At 43.0% G+C, this 21,706-nt stretch overlaps 1 protein-coding gene and 1 pseudogene across 4 annotated transcripts in view; one reads left to right on the top strand and one right to left on the bottom strand.

Moving 5' to 3' along the window:
- Positions 1-21,706, bottom strand: part of SETD4 (SET domain containing 4) — a 412,601-nt gene that overhangs the window by 296,292 nt on the left and 94,603 nt on the right. Inside the window, exon 13 of one of the 4 annotated variants that reach the window (XR_010943840.1) lies at positions 6,239-6,306. The exons of the other annotated variants lie outside the window; for them this stretch is intronic. The gene's annotated coding sequence lies outside the window, so the exon portion shown is untranslated. Of the gene's footprint in view, positions 1-6,238; positions 6,307-21,706 lie in introns of those variants that run through there. 4 annotated transcript variants of the gene reach the window in all.
- On the top strand, positions 8,386-8,791 carry LOC137224583 (large ribosomal subunit protein uL14 pseudogene; annotated as a pseudogene).

Raw genomic sequence — 21,706 nt, forward strand, 5'->3', positions numbered from 1 at the left:
GGCACTTTGTTACAGCAGCCATAGGAAATTAATACAGACAATGGTATCGGGAGTGGAGTGGCTTAAACTCAGAAACCTAACTGGCCAAGAACTGAGAGGCACCCCTGAGACACACAGTGAGCTGATGTGAGTTAGACAGTGGGCAGACGGGGCACCTGTGCCCCCAGGTGAGGCCAGAAGACTCTCTTCCTTGGCCTCGATTGGAGGGGGTAGGGGGTGGTCCACATGCTCTGAGCACTGAGGGTCACCTGTCCAGTGGAGCCAGGAGCAGGCTTTACTGTCCCCATCCAGCTCAGTGCCCCTGGCCATTCCAGCCAAGAGCACACGTGTCTAATCTCTCCATGTCTAAACTCTCCAGGTCAGACCTCTGTCTCCTTCATGTTGAGAGTCCTCTCCACTGGCCTGTGGGTCTCTTGATGCCTCCTTGACTATGAAGAGGGACAGCCTCAGCTCCTAGAAGATGGGGCAGGCATATGTCAATGTGGGTTCCTCTCTACTTAAATTAACCCTTCACCTAGTTGGTACAGAGGTGTAGCCAATGAAGCCAGTTGAAACTGGGGGTGTTACCCCGTAAAAGCAGAAGTCCTTCCCCATATACTCTCACCTCTGTCCTTGACATCAAGCCTTCCCTAACAAGTAATCTACTGGCCTGTGTACTCCAACGCCTCTGTGCTGCCTCTGATGAACACGTCACTCTACCCTTTAAAATCCTAACCCCTCCACACCCTCAGTGATTACAATTCCGGGGCCGGTGCCATGGAACAGAGGCACAAGCGTAGCAGGGATGGTTTGATCTCTGTAAAATATTGCATTTACATTCAACATCATCTTGAGATGAACCCTCCAGATTTGGAGAAATCACTTCTCTTATTGAAATTTAATTACTCCTGTGATTTTGGTCTACCAGAAAAAAATACAATGTACAGAATATAAATAAGAAACAGAACAGGCAGTGCCAGATATCTGACTGCATTTTTCCTAATATAAAACATATAGGTCCTAATTCCCTTCAAACATCTCTTGCCCTGTAGATGAAATATAGATGCCTTTATTTTTAATAAACAAAGGGGAAAAGGATCCTTTATGCAATATTTTCTTGAAAATACCAAATATCTAGCCATGTCAAGGATCAAATAACCTAAAATTAACCAAATAAAGCCTTAACCATTCCTACTGTAGTCAAAGAATATTCAATAACATGGAGGAATTATTTGTACATCAATGTTAAAGGGAAAAAAGCAGAATTATATATTTGTTATATATATATATAATCACACAATGATTATATACATGTATAGAAAATAGAAAAAAGGAAATGCCTCAAATAATGGTAATTATAGCTGAGTGATAGATACCAGGTGCTTTCTGCACCTTTGTGTATTTTCCAGATTTACTAAAGTAAGTTTGGATTACTTTTTTTTTTTTTTTACTTTTTTTAAAATTTATTTACTTATTTTTGGTTGTGTTGGGTCTTCATTGCTGCGTGCAGGCTTACTCTAGTTGCAGCAAGCGGGGGTTACTCTTCCCTGAGGTGCGTGGGCTTCTCACTGTGGTGGCTTGTTTTGTTGTGGAGCACGGGCTTTAGGTGTGTGGGCTTCAGTAGTTGTGGCACGCGGGCTCAGTAGTTGTGGCTCACGGGCTTAGTTGCTCCGTGGCATGTGGGATCTTCCAGGACCACGGCTCGAACCCGTGTCCCCTGCATTGGAAGGTGGATTCTTAACCACTGTGTCACCAGGGAAGTCCTGGATTACTTTTTAATCAGAGAAAAATGTTATATTTTATTCTGTTTATTAATAATACACATACTTTATAAAGTATATGAATACCTGATTACTTTTTGCATGTAAGCAATATTAGCCCATTAGGTAAAATTTTATAGCCAAACACAAAAGTCATTACGAGTTGTGTGTCGGACCCCATAGAAGCACACTACACACACCTGTAAATAACAATTAAAGAAAATATATAGCTTGTTATCACTTGAGCAAGTTTAGTTTTTGGTAACTGATTCTGTTTCCATTTGCCACAAGAAATATATCCTCTTTATCTATGTCCTCCCTTGCTTTTTTTAGGTGTATAAAATGACAGCTTATGTGGAAATCAAACTGAGGTCAAATTACCAATATTCTGTGTGTGGCTGGAGGTCAGAATTACCTTTGTAAAGAGCCCTGAGGCCCAGAATGAATTTCTATTTATTCAGCAGTCTACCTCCCAAACTCTGCTAACAAAAAAAGAAGAAAAGGGCAAAAGGTTCCCAAGCTCAGAGCTCAGCTTGTGTTTGCAAATGACCAGGAAAAAGAAAGATGGAAGCAGGCACAACCAGAGAGAATAGGGGCTAGAAGTCCCTTGTATTTGTAAAGGCAAATGCTTATTGGTTTGACTCAGTTTGCATCATTTCAGTTGCATGGTATTAGAGAGAAAAGAAAACTGTACACTGCCAGATGATGAAGAGACCCTTGATGTGCTTTGTGGGCTCCGTGTGTGTGTGTGTGTGTGTGTGTGTGTGTGTGTGTGTGTGTATTTCTTTTTAATTTAATGGGCACCTACTATGTGCCCAGCACAGCGCTAGGAGCATAGATCCCTGACAACTGACTGTGGCCCTAAACCCTAGGAAGAGTCTGGCCACTTCTTTCTCAATTGTTGACCATGTTCTCTATTTGGCGTTCTACTACATGTTATAGAGGCTTAATTCCCCTTCCAGAAATACCTGCTAAGTCCCATTGGTTTAATTGTGTATAATGCTTGTTCTGGCTTCAACAAAGAGACATCTGGATTATGGATTTCTGCAGAGATTGAAAAGTCAAGGCCTGCACGATGCAGCCCATGGAGCACTGCCTTTCCCATCATTATCCATCTCCCCCGCTCCTACTTCATGCTGCCTCACTGAGGTCAGTGATGCTAGTCTATTCAGGCTAATAGCACGTCCTTCTTAGTGAGCTGCTCCTAACAACGTGTGCTGCTTTTGCACACCCCTGGCTACTTTTATCTCATTTGTGCTTTACAACGTCTTTGAAAGATGGATGGGAAAAGAAATATAAGTTGCGACGTAGAATGTTCTAAAACCTTGCAACTTAACACCAGTTTCCACTTTGATACTACTTAGTTCCATAGGCTGCTAGCTTTCTCCTTGCCTTCTCCAGCCTTGTCCCATTCCCATCCATTCTCTGTTATGGCATCAAAGGGCTTTTTCAGAAATGCAAATCCGATCATGATATTCCCCAATCTAATCCTGCCCAATGGCTCTATGTCACCAACCAAGAACAGTTGGAACTACTCAGTGTGTCTTCCTGGCTGCCCCTTCTGGCTGCTTCCCTCCTGCTGGGGCCAGTGTTTCAGCCCCATCCAAGTCTCTGCATGTGCGTTCTCCCCACCTGGACCACCTTCACCACACCTCATCGCCAGCAGAGAAACTCCTTCTCATCCTCCAAGGGCCAGCACAAGCATTCCATCCTCCATGAAATGTGTTTCTTAGAAACACTCAGCTTTTAATATGGAAAGACATTTGAGTCAGTATCTTCTTCGGAGGAGACAGGAGAGTGGTCTTGACCTTGGAGAGAAAGTTACACTCAACCTCGGATAACCTGCATCTGTGCTTTTTCTTTCATCCAGTTCCCATAACTAATGAAGAAGCGGACTCGGCACACCAGGATGAAAATCACATTGATTTTTACTACTAAAGCCCTAGGAAAATAAACAAGTCATGGAACCAGTCAGAGCTGGCAAGATCCCACAGGAAAATGCTCATGGAAACAAAAAATACACTTTGATATTTTCTGCCCTTGCAGAATATTTTTTCCACAGAAGTGTGTCTTTCACTATCATCACTATCCCCAAGAACTTGGGGGAAATAAGATGGTTGGATTGAGGGCCCACCCGAATCCAAGATGATTTCATCTTGAGACACTCAATTTAAGTACATCTGCAAAGACCCTTTTTCCAAATAAGGTCACATTCACTGGTTCCAGGGGAATGCACCTTCTGGGGGACCACCATCCAACCTGCTACAGACAGCATGCCTCACTCTGACTGAAACCTCATCACTAACACCCCAGTTCTGAATCCTGGCCGACCACACTGCTTTCCAATTGTGGGTTCATTGCCAGGTAGCACGACCTCTCTGGAGTTCTGGAGACTTCAGCCTCTCTGCAGTTATGTTTCTTGTGGGAAATCAATGGACTGGAATTCTGGTTATACACTTGAGTCTCGTAATTGACTCAAGTACATAATTTCACTTGAGTGAAATAATTGTGTATCTGTGCTAGAGAGAGAAGAGCCCACCTCTTAATGTGTCAGCCCAATACTATTCCTGAGCCTGCAGACCTGGAGCCCAACTGAAGCCTGGGAAATTAAGGTAATTTTCCTAAGGTGAGCCATCTAGGGAGGCCCCTAGAGAGACTGCCCGCCGGCCATTCCACAGATGACCTTCCCTTAGGCCTCGCCAAGTGAGGACATAGAAGCACAGAGGACAGAGGACCAGAGCTCCTCAGGGAGCCTGTAGTCCATCCAGGTCTTTCCACCCAGTTTTGTGCTGGCCCTTTGAGTCAGTCTTCTGGAAGATAAGAAGTGGGGCCAGTCAAGATGGCAGAAGAGGTAGTGAAGGACCTTGAAGACCACCCTGAGCCCTAATGAACCATGTCAGTGAGCAATGCCCACTGTCCAAACACAAGCAGCCAGGAAGCCACGTCTAAGAAGCACATACCTCCTGAAGTGGAATTTGACATGCAACCTCGCCTCCTGGAGCAGGTGATGCCATATGCCAGCTGAAATCCTACTTTCAAAGCTCTCCCTTAGCTACTATCTAAAAAGTCAGTAGAAACAGATCTACACAGAGCCTTTTTTTTTAACTGAAGTATAGTTGATTTACAATGTTTCAGGTGGACAGCAAAGTGATTCAGTTATATATATACATATACTTTTTCAGATTCTTTTCCATTATAGGTTATTACAAGATATTGAATATAGCTCTCTGTGCTATGCAGTAGGTCCCTGTTGTTTATCTATTTTATCCATAGTAGTACACAGAGACTTCTTAACCTATTGTGTGCTGCTGGTTTCGTTATTGCTGTGGGTATTTCTGCATGATTTCCAACGTATCTGGCTTCTTGGAGAAGCTGGTAGTTTTCCAGTGATTAGAACTGTTCTCCATGAGAGGAAAAGGATGATAAACTGAGATCTTAAATGTCACGGTGACACTATGTGTGTGTCCTCAGAAAAACATTTCTGCTGAGAGATAAAAATCTTCTGGATGCTTTTATCTCTGAGCTTCTGGCAACTGCAGAAATTCCCTCATGGAGCACGTGCTCATTACCAGACCACAGACACTGAAACAGGGAAGAAGGACCTGATGTGAAAGGACGGAGGGAAGGGCAAGTTTGTGGGACCTGAGAGACAGCGCTAGCAGCAAGGAGCTTAGCGGCTCTGACTGAAGCGATCCTGGATTATGCTTTCTGAAGTTCATTTAACTTAAATTTACCTTCTTCTTTATGTGTAAGGTACATGGGCCTACACTGAGTGTCCTGCCTGGCTTCCCTCCATTTTCTGTGCCAAAACTCAGCCTAAATGCTGTGTCTTCCCAGTCCCCCATCAATTTTGGCCAACCAAGTGGAAATGCAGAGGCGAGGAGTTCCAGCACGTTCCTGCCCAGTCTCCTCCCAGGACCTACCTGTGTCCCCAGACATGGATGAGAGGCTGTCAAAAGGGACAGTGGTTTCTGGAGGCAAGAAAATGGCTTACCAGTATGAAGGGGCCAGGGAGAGGGCTGTGCATGTTTTGAATTTCATTTCAGACCTAACCTTCCCCTCAGTCTCTGCCTAATAGAAAAGAAATAGTGAAAGACTCACAGACTTAGGGAACGAATTTATGGTTACCGGGCAGGGGGAAGGGTGAGGGGAAGGGATAGTTAGGGAGTTTGGGACTGACATGTACACACTGCTATATTTTAAATGGATAACCAAGAAGTCCCTACTGTATAACACAGGGAACTCTGCTCAGTATTATGTGACAACCTAAATGGGCAAAGAATTTGAAAAAGAATAGATGCATGTATATGTATAACTGAATCACTTGGCTGTACACCTGAAATTATCACAGTGTTAATTATAACATTGTTAATCAACTATACTCCAATATAAAATAAAAAGTTTAAAACAGAAAGAGTGAAACATTCTGGAAAAGATAAGCAGTGGACTCATTAAGTGCTTAATTTTAGGAGCAGTGTTCCAGAGACATATACCCTCACAGCTCTTCAGACAGGAAATAGCAATATAATTTCAGGAAATATCAATGATCTTCATGGCTTAGTATTTCCTGTAAAGGCGTAGAGAAAAGGGGGGAAATGACATACTCAGCTTGCAAAAACTGCAGCTTCTAAAAACAAACTGCAGCTTCTAACACATGCCAATTCTTACTTATCTAAAGGCTTCAAAAGTCAACCCCAACGTGAACAGAGAAACACCCTTGGTTGAGGACTGTGTTTATATTGGTTATTTACAATATTCTATCACACTGACACTCCAAATGCTAAGTTTCCTACAAGGATTTTGGAATACGTCATGTAAACCAAAGACTAGTTTATAGTAGATATTTTTGCTACATTGAAGAGATTTTCACTCTCAGGTGACGATCAACCAAGAGCCTTAAGTGACAACTTTTTTAAAGCTGTCTGCCTTTTTAATGGAAGTTTGCTTTTTCGAAGGTGAAGTACGCTGTTCTTTATGACAGCTTTGTTGACACCAACAGAAATTCAAAGTAAAGCTCTGAAAGTGAATCAGGTAGGATTACCTACATGTTCTTGGAATTCAGCTCGGCTTATGGGAAATCTGTCAATTATTTTCATATTCCATTTCCCAGGAAAACATAGTCCATGATCAACAGAAGCTCCTTATCCCAGAGCAGCCAATCAAGGAAGCATACCCTGTCGCCAGGTGAGATACGGCTACATCTGGGTCAACATCATGAAGAAATACATCATCATCGTGTAAACATGAGCAGTTTCAGGAAGACAGCCTTTGCATTCCTGCCTTGTGTTTCATCGAAACCAGGACACGGAACTCACGCTTCCAGACACAAGTCAACTCTGCTTTGACCCTTGCTTCCACCAAGTTCACCGACACTTCAGGAAAGCGGAGAGTTGCCTGGATGAAACCAAAGAATCTTCTGGCAACCCCCAAATCCTGCCCCTGACAGCAGCCTATACAAAGTGAGTCTGAGAAATGTAATACATCTTAGGAATGCACCTGAAAAGCAGCAATATTATATCCACCAGGGGAAAAGTCTTCCTGGGGATTAGTGTGGGCTCTGAAACTTGATTCTTCCCAAGCTTTCATAATTGTTATCCCAATTAATGGAACTGCAGACACCATTCTTCTATTCCCAGGTACAATCATGTCACGTTCTTCTGAAGCTCACAAAGCCATTTCCTTCAACACTGCCCTCCGGGAGGGAGACTTGAGGTTAATGACCCTCCACAGAAGACTATCATTTACGTACTGTACAAGTGCATCTCCTTTGCATTTCAGTGATGCCCTGACCTTGGAGAGGACGATGGGAAGGGGGATGCCTGACCGCCCTCCCATTTATAAACCGATTATTTACCTATTGGCACCTTCATTCTGCAATCACTGACATAAAATCTTTTACCAAACAAAATGTAAGAAATGAGAAATCGATTGGATTTCTAAAGTTTGCTTTGAACTCAGCCATTAATAAGAGGTTCTTTTAAGAAGAGGAGTCTATAGGAGTGACTCCACACCAGAACCCAGCTGAGCTACTTCCCGAGGAGATGCGGCCACAACCAATCGAAGCGTAGAAACTCTTAGTCATTTTTAACTGAATTGACAGAGAAGTACTATTTTTCTACCAAAAAAAAAAGGAAGGAAAGAATGCTTTCATGTAGATCTACGCAAGCTAAACTTACACCAAAAGCTCACGCAAGGTCAATGAATAACAAAGTTTTCTACTCCCACCACAGACTCCTTGCCATGACGTGGCCCTCACAGACAATCTTCCCCAGAGGGCAGCTCAGCTGCTTCCTTTCTCTTCTGCAGGTCTTCATGCAAATGCCACCTTCAAGGCAAGGCCGTCCCTAATCACCTGTTGACAATTGTAAAGCCTCTGCCCTACCATGCCCACCTGCTTTCTCCACTCAACTTTCCTTTATAGCGCTTCTATATCTGAGATTCTCTACAGTTTGTCTAGTCCTTTATTCTGCCTATTGCATGTCTCCCCTCACGAGAAGGGATGCTCTATGAGGACCAGGAGATAACAACAACCCCTGAACAGAAATCATCACAGAGCAGACACTCCGTAAATATAATGATATAAGATGTTTAAAATGGAAAGTCAAAATAAAATCGCCCAGCTTTTTGTCGCTCTCCGGCATTCAAGATGTCAAAGCGAGGACATGGTGGGTCCTCTGGTGTGAAATTCTGGATTTCCTTGGGTTTTCTGGTTGGAGCCATGAACAGTTGTGCTGACAACACAGGAGCCAAAAGTCTGCATATCATCTCTGTGAAGGGGATCAAGGGACAACTGAATAGACTTCCTGCTGCTGGTGTGGGTGACGTGGTGATGGCCGCAGTCAAGAAAGGCAAACCAGAGCTCAGAAAGAAGTGGTAATTAGACATCGAAAGTCCTACCGGAGCAAAGATGGTATGTTTCTTTGTTTTGAAGATAATGCAGGAGTCGTAGAAAACAGGCGAGATGAAAGGTTCCGCCTTTCACAGGACCAGCTGCAGAAGAATATGCAGACTTGTGGCACAGGATTGCATCCAATGCTTGCAGCATTGCATGATTCTTTGGTGTATTTGTAAAAAAATAAAAATAAAAATGATTTGCTCCCCCCCTGAAATAAAAATAAAATAAAATCGCCTGCCATGAACAAGTAACCACCTTCTCTCCACTAAGGGAGACAGGATGGTGAAGCCATTGCCCAGAGAGCCGAGGACGAAATAGGAGGAGAAACACTGCTCATGCCCTGGCACATTGGATACTAAGCCTTGTGCCTTCCATTTCACCTTGGAGCCCTGATCCCTGTGCACACCTCCACCTGAGAGACTAGAGGGAAGAGCGGAGACGTTCCCTCTGGTTTCCAGCTTGCTTGTCAACTCACTGGTGAGTTGTATCCAGGACCGACTTCCCGGGAATGCAGCCTGCATCATGCCACAAGTCTCCGCACTTGGAAGGGACCCTATGTTTGGTTTAATGCTCTGCTGTCCATACCTTGAAATTCTTAATAATTTTACCTTCCAATTTGTCTTTTATAAGTGAAATTCAGTGGGACAATGGAAGATGCGTATGAGCAGAGGAGAGTCATGAAATAAAGGAAAAACCTTCATATTTTAGACCTTTAATGGCACTTTTCCCTACCTTTCAACAAGCAGCCCCATTTTCACTTTGCACTGGGCCCCAAAATTATGTAGTCGGTCCTGGTTGTATCCATGTTATTTCTGGAGAGCAACAAGAACTTTCTAAGGTAGAGGAAATCCATTCTGTCCTATATGGTCTGTTCTCCCAGCTCGAAAGCAACGTGGTCATCTTTTTGGCTGGCAATGACCCCCCATCACCAAGCTTAGATTCAATTAAAGTAGAAATTAAGGATAGCATTTGAGGCAATGAGTTGATTTTGGAAAGAAAGAAAAAAATAAAGAAAATCCTGTTATAAAAATAATTACTGAAAATGTTAACAACAGTAGCTTGGAAACTCTTTTTGTTGTCTGAGAACTTTTCAAAAAGTTTTTTTGGTTTTTTTTTAATGTTTTTTTTTTTTTTTTTTTGCGGTATGTGGGCCTCTCACTGCTGTGGCTTCTCCCGTTGCGGAGCACAGGCTCCGGACACACAGGCTCAGCGGCCATGGCTCACGGGCCCAGCCGCTCCGCAGCATGTGGGATCTTCCCGGACCAGGGCACGAACCCATGTCAGGCAGACCCTCAACCACTGCGCCACCAGGGAAGCCCTCAAAAAGTTATTTATTGAAATCATATGACTATATCTACTACAACTACACCATGTACGAAAAGAAAATGGTTTAATCCACCTCTTCCTGGGGAAGAGTAGAGATTAGTGACATTACCCAAAGAGTCTCAAATACTGGAGAGAATCTGGCCATTCGACAATGATGCAAATTAATAAAAGGCGATGGTCATCTTTATTTTCACAACTTCCTAATTTTGAGAAAACTCTATGAACTCACAGGTTAAATTAAAATAAGAAAAAATTTAAACAAGCTGCTAAAAAATAAAAGTTAGATGGGTCATTCATAAATTAAATGCTAATGACACCCATATTTGGTAACTTGCAAGAAATAAAATAGTTTAACCTCATATTCCCAAATGACTAATATTTTTCTAATAGCCAGCCCTTCCCTATGTCTCTATTTCCAGGATGCTGTCAAAGAAGATGCAATACCTGAGCTGTAAAATCAAACACCTGTAGGGATCAGACACATAACACAAATGTGTGACTCAGATTAGATACAAGATAACAGAGGAGATGGGACAGTAAGAACTGCATGTGTCCCTTATAAAGAAGTGTTTCATTTCGTTTTGTTTTGTTTTGAAGGGGGTCTGTGTTAGTCTGGGTCTTCTGAAAAGCAAAAACCAAGAGAGGATTAAACGTACGAGTAATTTATTAAGAGAAATACCTATGAAAGAACATGGGAAAGGAGCCAGTCTCCAAGAGGTGATGGACCGTGATGCAGGTCTGACGTGAGGGAAGGAGAGAGGGAAGGAAGGGAATGTGCATGGATGCCTCCTGGGCTGCCTGGAGCTCTACAGAAAGTTCGCCAAGGCCACTGGGGGAGGCCTAAAGCCACAGTCAGAGGCGTCCCATCTCTCCCAGAAATGGACCTGTCTCAGTTTCCTGCCTCACTCAGCCTTGGAAGGCATGGCCTCAGTACCAACCAGTGATGGATTTCAAAGCTCAGAAGCTGGGGCTTCTGAGAACCACTGGAGATATGAGGTCATTCTCACGGCCCTCAGGGTGCCCACAAAATACACCTGCAGACCAGCAGTTTGAGACTCTTCCTGGGCCCAGATTACAGTTACTTTCTTCATTCTCCCGACATCGCTCCCTTGATGAACCACTGTTGTCTTTCTGTGTCTATACATCTCTTCAGACACAAGGAGAGTGTAGTCATCCAGTTCAGAGGCATTGAAAGGATTCATCAGTTGAAAAACAGGACTTGTGCCGCTAGGAGAAACATTTTCAGAACCAGCTGTCCTTAGAGATCTGTTGGAAGTCAGTCACTGAAGTTGCCTTCAGGCCAGAAAAGTTGGATCAGGTATCAGATTGTTCCATGTCCCCACAGAGGTCACGGTGCCCTTTGCTGAATGTGGTTCCAGAACCAGAAAAGTTATGTAGGAACAACCAGCATTTTTTTAACCAATTAATTTTATACCAGTGTTTGAAACATAAAGGAATCTCTCACCCTCTTCTTTTTATACAGGAAAGTGTTCCCCTTGGGAAAGTTCCAATGATCCCACAGTTCCTCCCATGGATACAGAAATAGCATCAGTGTTACATTTAAGAAGTTGAGAGACAAAACCCTGAGTACTACCAGACCCAGGGCCTGCAAAAATATTAGCAGCAGTGTTGCCACACAGCAGGGCTGAAAGTATCATGGCTGTATCCCAAGGGGGCCTCAAGTCAGCAAAATTATTCTGCTGAAGGACTGAAAGAAAATAAAGGAGAAAGCTCCCTGTAAATACAGAACCAGTGAAGAGAACAAAAACAAAAGGGCATCCTTTTAAAAACACAAATGAAATATGAAACACGAAGGAAGATTAACAGCTAAGCCCTCACAGGGGGGAACCAGAAAAAAAGGAAACTTTGCTGTTGACATGTCCAAAATGCCACCTGAGAAAGCTGAGTGCAAGGGGCCTATCAGGGGGAAACGATGGTCTTCTTCAAGATCTTTTCTCTAAAGGATCCAATGCCCCTAAAATAACATGTCATGCATTTTGGGGAAGAGATGAGTAGAGAAATACTTAGTCAAGAACTAACATGGGGTGATTGCCAGGGAGCAAGCAGACGACTGAATAAAAAGGGGAATGACAGTTATATGAAGGTATAGATTGAAGAAAAATCATCTAAGTGTAAACTCAATACATGTACATTTTATTGATATAAGTTATGCTTCAATGAAGTTGAAAAATCTTAACAGAAAAAAAAAAACTAACATGGGGTATAGAAGAATAAAAATGTGAGACTTGGGTGTGAGCCACATTTTACTGATACTGTTAACCAAGTGTGTGGTTACACTGTGTATTCTAAAAATGGAATTGTGACATGATCTGGGTGTTGCCTTTCCAGGTGATGTGTCTTCTACTAGGACATTCAAACATCCTCAGATCCATCCTGACCCCCAACAAACAGCCTGCCCTCATGTTTTCTTTCAGGAAATGGCAGCCCTGTCTATTCTGGAAACCTATCCATGTTGGAAGACTTCTCTTCTCCAGCCTTATATAACCCATCATCAAGACCTCTCGGTTTCACTTTCTCTTGACTCCATCTGCTTCTTGTAACCGTAACCTCCACCCTGGTCTAAACGAAGGTCACTTTTTTCCAACTCTCCAGAGACAGCCATTCAACTGGTCCCCTTGATTCGACTCTTTCTCCACACCCCGCATCCTTCTCCAAAGAACAGCCAGTGACCTTCCCAAGACATAAATGGCTCATATTGTTCCACTGTAGTCTCAACCTCTCCAGTGGCTTCCAATTCTGCTTTACTTACAAAGACCCTCATCCTCAACATGCCCGACAAGATCTTCATGTGTGCAGCCCCCCTTGCTAATACATCCACCCCATCTGCTCAGTCCCTACACAGCATCAACGCCGCCTTCTTCCGGTTCTTCAAATACTGTGCTCTTTGTTGCCTCAGAGCCTTTGCAAATACTGTTCCCTCTGCCCCCATCTCCTCACCTCTTCCTTCCTGCATTTCATGGAGTTCAGAAGGATTTTCCTCAAGAAAGCCTTCCCTGCCACATCCTTAACTAACCCGTCTCAGAATAACTGAGGTCCTTTTCACACTTTTTGTAGCATGATTGCCATTCTAGTGTATTTATGGGATGATTTGACTAATCTCTGTCTTTATATCTAGAGTGAGGCCAGGAACCATGTCTGTTTTCTCAATTATTTCCCTTGTGGCTAGTCCAGCACCTGGCACAGAGGTGAATAATTGTGTTGGATGGATAAGTACAAAAATATTATAAATGCATAAACCAAATACATCTTTCCAGGGGTGGAAATAAATTTCCAATGTAGATAAACACTAATGGGTAAATATACCACATTTTCAATGTTTTAATTCCTTTGAATAGGTAATACATTTACATGCTTCAAATCTAAAAGATATCCATTGAGAAGATTTGTTCCTACCTTGTATCCTTCTATTCCATTCTTCACCACCCCTATAAGGCACCTACTAGCATCTTATATCCTTGTATCTTCACGCACATACAAGCAAATACATGTTCTTAGTTTCACTTTTTCTTACACAAAAGAGAGCATACCATACACACCGTCAGTTTACCGAGAGCTTCTTACTCTTCTGTACAGGTGTGTGGTAGTCTGTTTATTTAACCCTTCCCCTCCTCTCTTTTTTTTTTTTTGCTCTTTCAAACAAGACTGCCATGAATAACACTGTGCATGTGTCATTTTGTATGTGTCCAGGTCTGACTGTAAAGTCCACTCCTGCAGAAGGAGGATAGCTGGGTCAACGTGTAAATACACTGGTAATGTTGCTAGATTTCCATCTACATGCATTTTAAAGTCTCATTTTAGAAATCTATAACTTCGAAAAAAGGTACGTTAGGAGATAGTGGGGTAAGCCTTAGAGCCAGAAATGTCTGGGTTTGAACCTTCACTCTATTATTTATCAACTATGTTAGCATGGGTTAGATCACCTCTCTGAGCCTGTTTTGTGGCTTCAAACAACTCCCAAACCTCCGTCTGCAGCTGAGACTCTCCTCACTTGTCCAGTTGCCAACTGGATACCTCCTCCTGTATGCCCCACATCCTTAAGTTGCCAATATTTAAAACAAAACTCACGATCTGTCACTTAAACTGGATTCTATTCCTGCGTTATCCAGTCATCCAAAGACACAGAGACCTGAGGGGTTTCTTCTGCTCTTTCTCCTTCTACCCACAGTTCCAATCCAGTCATCAAATCCTGGTCATTCTTCTTCCCAAATCTTCTGGAATCTGTTTCTTCCTTTATTCTCTTTCCATCTGTCCCATTTTCGTTGTTCATAGCTTCCCAACTGGACGATTACAGAAGGGACCAGGCTAGTTTTTCTAACTCTGGTCTCAGGGCCTTTTAGGACAATGTCGCTAACCGGTTGTAAAGGGATCATTCTAGAACACTAACCAGGTCTTGTTTCTCCCTGGATGAAAGCCACTTGTTGTCCTCCACCTTCTGGGGGCAGGTGTCTAAATAAACAGCACGTAAACTGTATGAACCTCAGCTTCACCTCCAGCCCCTCGCCTCCAGCCCCGCCAGCCTCTCACCCAAACAGATTTCTCTTTGCACAAGGAACTCTTCCTGTATGTTCTTCATTCATTTATTCATTCAGCAAATATTTCTGAGTGGCTAAGATGTGACATTTATCCTTTAATTAAAAAAATATATATATGTCTGGCACGCCTCAGACTACTGGACCCCCAGAAGCTTCATTGGTGCAACAGATCCCTGAATTTTCATAGGGTAAATCTCCCAGCTCTGCTACACAGGTGTTTTACTAAGGCAGTATTTCTCAACATGGCACTATTAAAATTCGGGGAATAAAGCAGAAACTAACACACCATTGTAAAGCAATTGTACCCCAATAAAGATGTTAAAAAAAATAAAATAAAATAAAATAAAATTCGGGGAAAGACAATTCTTTGGTGAAGGGTGAGGGTTGTCTCAAGTATTGCAGAATGTACATCCCTGGACTCTACCCACTAAATACTAGTTACTCACAATCCCTCATTTTTAACAACCAAAAATGTCTCCAGATAGTCTCAGGTGTACCCTGGGAGTTAAAATCCCTTGATCGAGAACCCCTGTATTAGGGCATCTATGATACCTGCAGCACCCTGATCAGTAAGTCCAAGTACCATGATGTCATTAATACGTGGGCAGAATGATGTTCGGTAGAATGTCAGGATGAGCAAGGTCCCAGCAGACAGGTAGACAGCGAATGTATACTGCTGCCCTTGCCATGTGAAGGCCAACCACTCTAGATTCTCCCCGTTGATGGGGACTGAGAGAAAAGCATGTGCTAGATCAGTAGTCCCATAACCAAGTTTGAGGATATGTGTTGATCTTCAACATTCAATACATTCAACACATCTGGTACAGCAGCTTCAAAAGGGATTATCACCTGAATAAGTTTAAGGTGGACTAATAACACCTGCCATAATTCATCTGGTCATTACAGGGATGCAATGGGTAAACTGAATGGAGATATTATAGGAACCACCACTTTGCATCCCTTATGTCTTTGATGGTGACTATCTGTAATTCTTCCCTAGGATGCAATATTATTTCTGATTACCTATCTTGGATAATGGGGGAAGAACAGTTTCAGATTACTTTTATTTGGTCCTTCCTACCATAATGTCCCACACTCCACAAGTCAGAAAACCTACTGGGAGTTCTGCCAACCATTAAATATATCTATCCTACTCGGGAATCTGAGAAATAACCCCAGGGTAGTTTTGTGGACCCAAAGAGCCATTATAAAATGGACTTTGGGGAAGACTTAATTTGTCACCTGGCCTCCTAAAGCTGCTGATCTAACTATGGGGCCAGTATGTGGCATTTCAGATACGCTGGTACTACTGTCAGCTTAGACCTTATATATAGTCGTTCTCAAAAGGTCTGGCTAGTCCCCATTCCGTAGCACTAGTTACTTGGGGAAATATCTACAGACCCCTTGAAGGGGAGGATTAGAGGAATAAATTTTCACGTATACTAGTGAGAAATAGTAATGTTCTTCTCCAAGAGGACCTCAGCCTCCCTTAGGGTCTACAGATTCTAGATATGTAAGTTGACTTACATTTGAAAACCAAGCAAGAAGCCATAATTTTCCACTGCAGTGACTGATGATAACATCCTGCTCTCCAGGTTTCATTTTTGTTATTATACAGTTTTAACAACACCCTAGTCAGCTGTCCATCCGTCTCCTGTCTAGAAACACCACAATCTGTTAGTCATTGCCACAAATCTCTGAAGGTTAAGGCACCCTAACTGCTACTCTGTGGTGCTTCCGGTTATAATAAGCATGGCTACCTTTGCCTCTGGTGGTTAAGAGCTGCCACCTAGTCTTTTAATTGTGGAATCTCATTACCCTCATTGACATTAAGGAGTCTATGGCAACGTTTACCACCATTAAGCTCAGCCTACAGAAGACAGACACCAACCTCTCAGAGATGTCAGTGAGCCCTTAATTTGTGACTTTGTATTGCCTACAGAGGGAGGGTCCTCCAGTCTCTTTCAAGAAACAGAGTGGGCTTCCCTGGTGGCGCAGTGGTTGAGAGTCCGCCTGCCGATGCAGGGGACACGGGTTCGTGTCCCAGTCCGGGAAGATCCCACGTGCCGCGGAGCGGCTGGGCCCATGAGCCATGGCTGCTGAGCCTGCGCGTCCGGAGCCTGTACTCCGCGATGGGGGAGGCCACAACAGTGAGAGGCCCGCGTATCGCAAAAAAAAAAAAAAAGAAAGAAACAGAGTTAAGTGGAGGTTCTTAGGTTTTACACAGTAAATCCATTCTAATATTCCCAACTCTTTGAGTCTTACCCTTTCTTCACACTCCTGCACCTCCACTTTACCAACTGTAGGCCATCATCCTGCCTAAATGTCAAGGAGCCACCCCTACTGACCAGCTCCAGGTGACCATGACAATCTAACACTCGCAAGACCCACTCCTACCCATCTCTGCTGGTGCACATTTGACAATCCCTGTATGTCCTTTGACACATAGATTGTTTTCCTTGGAGCGGAGAGCTGTGATCAGACCTGACTCTGGCTATTACCCAGGAGACAACAAGAGACGATAGGGACCGACAGTGAGAAAAACAATGGTCAGATGTGAAGCATCTCCTCTGGGAGGTCATGGTGGGATCCCCTGGGAAGGGGAGGCTGATCCCTTCAAGTCACTGGGACAGCTTCTGCCAGCCGGGAAGCTTCAGGCCATTTGGGATCCAATATTCTCAGTCTCAACCAGGCAAATGTCACCATCCAAGGGTCCCACTTCTTTCCTCATCAGGGGATTTCCTTTGACACAGAGGAGCCGCTAAGGCTGTCCATTTATTCTTTATGTTTCTAACATCTTATCATCAGATCCTGCTTTAAAAGTCTTCTGCCTTGCAGCTTGAGGAGATGAGAACCCCCTTTACAGCTACTGCAGGAATACCCTGGCTTTCAAAGACAGGCTCAAGATAGCACCTATCATTTTTTTGCAAGGCTTCCAGAGCCTTCAAAAGTGATTACCGCACATCACCGTCCTAATATTTATTGCCTCAAAACGGATTGAGTGCCGAAGTGAAATGATATCCGCACACTTTACCTCCACTTCACCCTTGTCCTCTTTAACTTCGGATAAAGGCTTTAGTAATCGTGATGCTACCATGTGTGGAGGGCTGTCACCACGCACTCACCTCTGCCAAAGTGCACCAGAGGGTCTGCTTTCTAGAGCCAACCTAGGTTCCCACTCTGTTGGCCCAGGTTCTCTAGACACAGACCCTGGGGCATATGTTTATTTGCTAATACTTCATTCAAAGGTGTGATCCTAGAGAATGGGGTGGGGGAGGGGTAGAGCAGCGAGGCAGGGGAGAGGGAGCCCAAGTGCACGAGGGCAGGGTACTGAGTTGGCCAAAGCTTTGTGACAGCCTGGCTGATTGTGCAGCCTCACGTGATGTCCTCAGGAAGGTTGTAGGAACTGTTGCATCTCAGAACAGTCTCTGAAGAGAAAGGAAAAAAAACTCATTGACCAGCTCCTTCCTATCCGCCGCCTCCCACTGGGTGAAGTTGGCCCCAGGAGGTTTTCATCTCTCCACATTTCCAAGATGTCCCAGCCTCCTCCGGGGCGGTGGCCTCTTCTTGATGGTCAGGCTGCATGGAGAGTGGCAGCTGCAGTAATCTGACGTCGTGACCACAGGAACAGAGCAAGTCACTGCTGGCGCAGCTCCAGCCAGTAGGCAAGAGGGAGGTGCAGATCTGGGCGGGTACAGAAGCTGAGTCTGGCACAAGCCCTGAACACTACCCTTGCATTTGGATTAAATAAAGTCAATGAGTTGGATCTCAAGGAGGTCATTTCAGCACAGACACAAGATACAATAACATGCGAAATCTTTTCTTATCCTTTTCAAATTCATGTCCTTAGATTTTTTTTATTTTTTTAAGAAAGAAAGCTGTATAGCAGCTAAGATGTTGACATTTCCTTAATACATTCATTGAACTTGAGAAACTAACCACAGATTTTCAGGGAATTCTACCTGTTTAACCAAGAAAGTTAATGTAGGAAGCCAGAAATGTTTGAAATTATAAATTCTATGCCACTGGGCACAGTCTAACAGCTCACTACTGCTATTCTGTCAGATGGATTTTTTCTCTAACTAGTCAAATTGCATAAATTCTCCACTTCTATTTGTACTTTGTAACCAAAGCTCCTTCAGCTTCTTACAGCCTCACCAACTCTCCAGCTGAAGGATGTCTCTGACTGCAGGGCAGCTCTACCTGTGTGCTGTGGGGAAGAGCTGACTTGTCCGAAACTACAGTTTGGTAAAATACAAGACAAAGGGCTAGAGAGAAAGGAAAGGATTTTTTTTAAAGTCTCCCATTTGTACTAACCGTGAGCCAAACTGAATTCGAGGGACTTGTGTATTTTAATTGTAAAATGTACTATATCTGACTTCATTACAGATTCTGCTCTTGAAGTGACGTCATATTTTATCTGGACTAGGAAAATTGTTCTTTAAAGATACGGCAGTGATGAGGAATACGGGGTTAACAAACTACTATACATAAAATAGACAAGCAACGAGGATTTACTGTATAGCACAGGGAACTATACCCAATATCTTGTAATAACCTATAATGGAATATAATCTGGAAAAAAAAAAGAATCACTACGCGGTACACCTGACACTAACACAATATTGTAAATCAATTATACTTCAATTTTAAAAAAAAAGGTACTGCAGCAAATTTCTTATTGCTAAGTGTCATTTTGTGATATGAAGAATCACGACTTATTTTATCTGTTTTTTACGTTCAAATCTATCCAAAAATCTTTCAGGACAATATCCCGGTATTTCACGTCGAACTTAGGGCATACTATCCAAAACATGCTTCACTTTTGTATTCAATGAATAATACAATGCAATACAAAGCAATACAGACCGAAATCAGGAGCTAAAACAAAAATGCATTCGACGGCATGAGGGCAAATTTGCCGTGGCTGCAACGTCTCCTGTTACAGCCTACCCAGCGTGCTGTCACCATACCATTCTGGTTTTGCGTTCAGTAAACCAGCAGTCTCGTGGCATTTGGATGCCGAGACAGGGCAAAGTTTAGAGCATAATCTTTCATTTTAATCTTCCATCCTCATGAGATGTGACGCATATGCAGCTATCTTTGGACTGCTCGACTTCCAAACGTCCACTCCCTCCCTGCACGGACACAGGCCCACAAAGGAACGAAATTGATAGCTCTGAAGTAGAGAGAGCCCACACAAAGTTAACCAGCAATAGGAATATGGAGTGGTTTGGGGGCTTTTTCCCCAATAAGAATACCCTCTGTCAACATGAATCTTTTAGACGGGATCAGAAAGGGACTCCCTTAAACATCCAAGCAAACAACAGGTACCCTTGGTTCCCAGCCACAGCGCCCTCTGCTGCGTATCGAAGAGGGTCCCCCACAGAAGCATACTTTGCTTTAGACTCAACTATTTTTCAATTTATTCACTTTCTGGAGTAAAATGAGGAAGAAAATTACGCAGTTAAGAGCGATGTAGGAAAAAAGACCTCACACAACAAAGGTATCCACTGAATGCTTGCTCAGTGAATCAATGAATGAATGAGTCAATGACCGTATCTGAGCATGACATGGCACAACAAGCATTTTTTTGAACCTCAGAGCCTATGTAACCAGTCAAAGCTTTGGTCAGTGAAACGAAGCAATGTCCTTTTTTTTTTTTTAATTTTTTTTTTATTTTTTATTTTTTTTTGGCTGTGTTTGGTTTTCGTTGCTGTGCGCGTGCTTTCTCTAGTTGCGGCTAGCGGGGGCTACTCTTCGTTGCAGTGTGTGGGCTTCTCATTGCGGTGGCTTCTCTTGTTGTGGAGCATGTGCTCTAGGTGCGCGGGCTTCAGTAGTTGTGGCACGCAGCCTCAGTAGTTGTGGCACGCAGGTTCAGTAGTTGTGGTGCATGGGCTTAGTTGCTCCGCGGCATGTGGGATCTTCCCGGACCGGGGCTCGAATCCGTGTCCCCTGCATTGGCAGGCGGATTCTTAACCACTGCGCCACCAGGGAAGTCGCAGCAATGTCTTTTTAATCTCTTTCTAAAAATACTATAAACAGCTATCACACTTATTTTAAAAGTAATAATACTAAAATATGGAAAATAAGAAATGGAAGTTCCCAAAGTCCTATTCCTGAGAGGTTATCTCCCTTAACAGTTGGCTGCATATTCTTCCAGGTTTTTTTTCCCATGCATATATAGAATATACGTACATATTTTTAATAAATGGGGTCCTAAACTGCATACTATTCTGTAAGTCTTTTTTTTTTTTTTTTGCCACACCACACGGCTTTCAGGATCTTAGTTCATCCACCAGGGATGGAACCCGGGTCACGGCAGTGAGAGCACCAAGTCCTAACTACTGGACGCCCAGGGAACTCCCTGTAAGTCACTTTTTAAATCTAGTACTAACTACTGGACGCCCAGGGAACTCCCTGTAAGTCACTTTTTAAATCTAGTCCTAACTACTGGACGCCCAGGGAATTCCCTGTAAGTCACTTTTTAAATCTAGTACTAACTACTGGACGCCCAGGGAACTCCCTGTAAGTCACTTTTTAAATCTAAGTCTCTATTACAGACATGTTACATGTCAGAATATATAGTAACTATATCTCACTTCTTTAAATGTTAAATAATATTCCATAAGTCACTTAACTTACCCCCTATAGATGAAGTATAATTGTAAGGTCAAAAATATAGGCCCTTTTTAAAAACAGATATTGTCAAATTTGTCTCTAAAAAATTATACCACCATCATCAATACTGAGTACTGTTAGCCTTCTTAACACGTGTAATCTCATGGAGAAAATGCTGTTTCATTGTTTTAATTTGTACTAATTTGATTATCAGTAAGGATAAGCATCTCTTCTGCTTATAAGCTATGTATACTTTTTCTTCCATGAATTGCTTTTTCATAACCTTCGTCCATTTTAAATTGGATTGTTAATTGCTTGCTTACTGATTTGTAGGCACTTAGACACTTCTTATACTAACCTTTTTAAATGACACAGGGTGAATATTTTTCCCAGCTTCATATGCTGTCTTTAAATTGGGTTATATAGCTTTTAGTTACATAGAAGGGTTTTGCTTCACTGTTATCAAATATGTCATTCTAAACCATTTGACTTATGGGCCATATGTCATTTCTTTCAATGCTCTGCTCACTCCAACATAATGAAAATATTTCCTATGCGCTTACTAGTATTTT

Source organism: Pseudorca crassidens, chromosome 5 (assembly GCF_039906515.1).
Source record: "Pseudorca crassidens isolate mPseCra1 chromosome 5, mPseCra1.hap1, whole genome shotgun sequence".
NCBI lineage: Eukaryota > Metazoa > Chordata > Mammalia > Artiodactyla > Delphinidae > Pseudorca > Pseudorca crassidens.